General features: G+C 36.0%; 1 pseudogene; it reads left to right on the top strand.

Moving 5' to 3' along the window:
• The first annotated feature begins 4,440 nt into the window (after positions 1–4,440).
• LOC115219601 lies at positions 4,441–4,541 on the top strand (annotated as a pseudogene).
• Positions 4,542–5,997: the final 1,456 nt, after the last annotated feature.

Genomic DNA, 5,997 nt, shown 5'->3' with positions numbered 1-5,997 from the left:
TCATTTTTAAAACGATATTGTAGGGTTGGTGTGAGAGACCAGATCTAGCCAGTTTGAACATAAAACAGGCAGAATACTTTTGGCCGGATATGGCCGGATATGGCCGGTTAAAACTAATGAGCCACTGAGACTAATACAATTCTTTGAAGTGCGACAGAGGTCAGAGGTCAGTTGGCAGTGGTGTCGGTAGTTGTGGGGATTGTGGTGAAGTACACTCAGTGAATGTCAGGTAGGTGACTTTGATGATCCAATATGATAGGAGATTATGACAGTTTGATAAAGGTTGGGCCTGAAGATAAGCAAGGCATCGAGGGTGTTTGGAGTGTCTGCATCATCATCATCATCATCATCATTGTTGTCATCGTCGTCATCATCATCATCGTCGTTGTCATCATCTTCATCATCATCTTCATTGCCATCACCCTCCTATTGACAACACCCATCTGTTTCTAAGCAAGGTAATATTACTCCATGGCTAGACATGTTCCCACAGAAAGTTGGAAACTCTAGATATTACATACATAATACTGACACTCAAAGGGACACATACACAGATATGCATACACACACTCATACACACACATACAGATGCATACATACATACAGCCAGACAGACTGACAGGCAGATAGATATGATGGGCAGCTTTCCGTTTTTATCTATCAAATCCACTCACAAGGCTTTGGCTGGCTTTGATCTAAAGAAGAAGACGCTTGCCTAAGATGCCATGCAGTGGGCCTGAACTCCAAACCACCTGACTGGGAAAGAATCTTTTTAATCTTACAGTCACAATTGTACTCATGTAATATATTAGGTTGGCAACTAAGTTCCTGTCGGTTTTTTTTTAATTTAAATTTTTTAAAAGGTTTACTAAAAAAAACAACTAATTAATCAATAATGTATTCACCCTTCTTGTTTACAACTTCTTCCCAACATTCAACAAGATTTTCAATACCTCATTGGTAGAAATCACCCGATTTCGACTCGAAAAATTGATCCAACGAAGCTCACAATTCTGCACCAGTACTGAACAAAACTCTGCACATAGCATTTGAAAGAGATCAAAAGAGGTGGAAATCCGTTGGTGCCAAATCAGGAGAGTATGGCAGGTGTGGTAGCACTTCCCAGCCATGCATTTGAATGGCTTCCTTGGTCATATTGGCGATATGAGGGCAGGTGCTGTCATGCAGCAGAAGAACTCCATGCAGTCAATTAAGTCTTTTCTCTTGAATAGCTGTGTTGAGTCATTCCATCTGTGGAACATAGAGTTCCGCATTAACCGTTCAAGCAATTCATAATGGATAATCTCTTCCCTGTCCCACCATATACACATCATTTTACGCAGTTGAAGATCTTGCTTCACGCATGGTGTCGCTTGTTTACCGAGGCTAAGCCATTCCATATGCTGCTTCATATTGATGTACAGGCACCATTTTTCATTGCCAGTAATGATTTGGTAAAGAAATCATTGCTTGTGTCCATGCGTTGAGCGATGATGAGCAAGCAAACCAGCGGAGATTGTGGCTTGTTGATTTTTGCTGTTGTCACTTAAAGCATGCGGAACCCATGCTCCGTAATTCTGTACCTTTCTTATCAAGTGAAGATGCTTCTCTATAGCAGTGTGGGAGCATTCATTTTCTCTGCTGGTTCCCTTGTCATTTGATGAGAATTTTCGTGCAAAACTTGGTTTAAAGTGTCTTGCTCAAGAACACAACACACAGCCTGGTCCGAGATTCGAACTCACAACCTTACGATCGTAAACTCGATGCTCTAATCACTGAGCCATGTGCCTTCACCCTGCAATAGGTTTACAAATTCATGGACAGCCAGAATGAGGTGCATCCCTGAGGTCAAAATTTCCATTTTTGAACTTGGCATACCAATCCCAAGCTGTTCTTTCAACTATGGCACTCTCTCCATACACAACACAAATGTCATGAGCAGCTTTTGCGGCCTTAGAAACTTGATTAAAAGCAAAAAGAAGGAAATGTCAAAAATACTCGTTTTTCTTAACTTGACATTCCATTTTAATGATCTGAAAATAAACAAAAATTAACTAAGATTAACTAGAAAAAAAAAAATTCAAAATGATTCAAAAATAGAATTCTCAAAGAAAAAAATAGACTCCAAAATTTAAAAGCACAATAAAGTCCAAAATTTAAAAGAAACAGCGGGAACTTAGTTGCCAACCCAATATACTGTGTCAATATCATCCTATTCATAAGGTGGTGAGCTGAGAAAAATGCTTAGCAGCATTTCATTCATCTTTATATTCTGAGTTCAAACTCCACCAAGGTAAACTTTGCCTTTTTGCCTTTACTTTGTAATCAACTTACCCCCTCCCCTGAACTTGCTGGCCTTGTGCCAAAATTTGAAACTAAAATAATCCTATACAATCGCATTTCTAAAGCATGAAGTAAGAAAATAATACTCAAAGAAACGGATTTCCTTGTTCTTAGAAAATTACTTAAAGAAATTTCTTCCTAATTTAAATTCAAAGCTAAAATTCTGCAAATAAAAAGTAAATACCATTTTATAAGTAAAATTAAAGGAATGTTAAAAGCATTCTTACTTTCATAATGTATTTATAGAAAAAAAAAAACTAAAACATTTTTAATACTTTCATGTTATTTTATCAATTTTAAAGCTGTTGGCATTTCTTATCTGTTTGAGCTTCAAAGATGTTTAACACTGAGAAATTTAATACACATTTTAAAAATGTAAGTAAATGCTAGTATTTACCCATCCATATATTATTTTCCCAATTATTTTTCATCTTAATTATTTTCATTTCTGTTTTTGAGATAAGCTTTTACAAGAATTGTAAATGTTAATTAGAGAAATAAGTATGACTTTGGGGTGTCTGTGTATTCTTCATTCTAATAGGTGCATTCCCTATCAATCTACAGAAGCTGTATTTCTATGTAAATACATATATTTGAATGTCAAGATGCAGGGTCAAGTGGATGGGGTGTTGGCCTCATGATCACAAGGTTATAGGTTCAAATTCTAGGCCAGGTGGAACTTTGTGTCATTGAGCAAAAGCAATTCATTTCACATTGATCTAGTCTACTTTGTGGAAATTGAGTACCAGCCAAGTGTGGGTTCAGTCCCATTGGGTGGCACCTCAGGAAATGTCATCTACTACAGCCCTAGCCAACAAAATCCTTGTGAGTAGATTTAGTAGTTGGGATCTAAAAGACACCCTTCATATCTATCTATCTCTATCTATCTATCTATCTATTTATCTATCTATCTATCTATCTATCTATCTATCTATCTATCTATCTATCTATCTGTCTGTCTGTCTGTCTGTCTGTCTGTCTGTCTGTCTGTCCGTCTGTCCGTCTGTCCGTCTGTCTGTCTGTCTGTCTGTCTGTCTGTCTATCTATATCTATATATATATAAGTTCGGCAAAATTTAGATTCAAATGAATATGGTACTTAAGTCAGATGCACCAGAATTTTGTATGGTGTTATCCATATAAATCCATGGGGTGATTATAATCAAAGTAAGCAACAAGAATAACTTCAGTAATTTGGTATGATCGTTTCACACTACATCATTTTATTATATAAATTCTAACACCTTAATGTTCTTAACATTCAAATCAACATCTCTGTCTGTATATCTACCCTCTTTATAATGTTATCAATTAACATGGAAATAAGTATATGTATTGATGGAAAACCTCTATGAATGGCTGATGATTGCTCAACATTTTAAAACTAATGCAATACTTACAATGTTTAATAAAACGATGTAGCGTAAAACGATCATACCAAATTACCGAAGATATTCTTGTTGCTTACTTTGATTATATATATATATATATATATATATATATATATGAATAAAAAAATGGAGTTAACGCAGGTGTAATCAAATATTTTTACTTTCGACACATGTTTCACCTTTACTTGTGAGATTTTTGCTGCCCTGGTAACTATTTATTTATTTTTCCGTGTTAATTGTTAACAAGGTAAAAATACACTCATCTATTTATATATATATATATATATATATATATATATATATATATATCCTCCAGCTGTCACATCCTTGACATTCTGTTGGGCTGTGGGTGGATGAGCTAAATTGTTGTCAATGTCTGCTCACAACTAAATTGGCACTGAAATCATTTAACCAAATAAATGCTTGTGTAGTTCTTATCAGCAAGCCATGCATGCTTGCAAATGATGACTATGTTTTATGGACATCCATGTTATTGGCCATGGTCACTAGTAGCGGTAACAGGGTTTGCATCATGGCTCTCATTGTGTTGCCACTACTGTTGTCATCATCACCAACACAATCATCATCGTTGTCATCACCACCACCACCATCACTGTCATCATTATTGTCATTGTCATCATCGTCATCATCATCACCATCATTTATTTGCCATGTTCCATGCTGACATGGGATGAATGGCTGAATGGGATCCTATGGCGGTACATATTCTAAAATTGGAACGATACAGAGAAGATTAGCATGGCCCCTGCGCAAGGATGACAAAGGCGGTGAGCTGGCAGAAACGTTAGCACGCCGGGCGAAATGCGTTGGCTTATTTCGTCTGCCGTTACGTTCTGAGTTCAAATTCCGCCGAGGTCGACTTTGCCTTTCATCCTTTCGGGGTCGATAAATTAAGTACCAGTTATGCACTGGGGTCGATATAATCGACTTAATCCGTTTGTCTGTCCTTGTTTATCCCCTCTGTGTTTAGCCCCTTGTGGGTAGTAAAGAAATGGGGGGGATCCTATGAGTTGAAGGACTGCATCATGCTCTAATGTCTACGTTGTCATGATTTCTACAGCTGGATGCTCTCCCTAATTCTAACCATAACCACTTTACAACATGTATCACGAGCATATTTTTGAGCCACCGGCACTGGTGACATCATCATGAAGCTTGCAAAATGACAAAATCCAGAATAATGGGAGCGGTTTTTATGTGAGAAGATGAAGGATTAAAATATAAAAGAAAGGAGGGATCGGGGTGGGGGAGCAAGCAGACTCTTGCCATAGATGAACTAGATGGTTGCTATCATGCAGGAGAGAAAATAATTGGTGGGAACTACAAACCCAGATGGCACCTCATGTAATAATAATCGTTTCTGATTAAGTGACAAAGCCAGCAATTGTAAACAGGGGCAGTGGATAAGTTGATTACATCTAACCCAATACTTAGCTGATATTTTTATCTTAGTTGACCCTTGAAAAGATAAAGGTAAAATTGACCTCGGCAGGATATTAGATCAGAACTCAAAGAGCTGGAACAAATAACTGCAAGGCATTTTCTCCAACGATCTAACAAATGTATCTTATAACGATAATGATGATAGCAACGACAACTATGATGATGAGGATGATGAGAATGATGAAGACGATGACAATGATGACGTCGACAATGATTATGACAACAACGATGATGATAATGATATTATTGTTATAATATTATTATTATTATATTATTATTATTATTATTATTATTATTAATAGATGAATTCCTTCTATATTTCTGTTTGGAAAACTGTTTTTGTTTTCTGATTTTTTTCTGTTTTTTTTTCTGTTTTTATTTCCTCTTCGTTTTTTCCCTTTCTACAGCTCAACTCAAGCATTTACTTTTCCTCTATCTCTATTCTTATATATATTTTTTTTTAGCTCTGTATGCCAATAATTTGGCTCAGTCTTACATTTCCCCCCACCCTTATTCCTGCTTGATTTCTTCTCCAAGCAATCAATTCTTACCAAATTTCTTTTCTCTTCTCTCTCGTGTCTCATTTATTTCTTTTTGTCTTCTTTATATATTTTATATATCTTATATATATATATTTCGACATTTTATTCTGCTACAAAAAAAAAAAAAAGAAACAAAATAATAACTATAATAAAAAGAACCCGAAGAAGTATCTTCTTAGCCTTAAAATCTCATCTTTTGAATCATTTATCTCCCTACTTATAGGAATCAACATTTAATAACCGACCGTTTGTACGCTT

The sequence above is a fragment of the Octopus sinensis genome, linkage group LG14 (assembly GCF_006345805.1).
Source record: "Octopus sinensis linkage group LG14, ASM634580v1, whole genome shotgun sequence".
Lineage (NCBI taxonomy): Eukaryota > Metazoa > Mollusca > Cephalopoda > Octopoda > Octopodidae > Octopus > Octopus sinensis.
The sequence above is the reverse complement of the archived record's forward strand: the minus strand, read 5'-3'. Positions and strand labels throughout refer to the sequence as shown.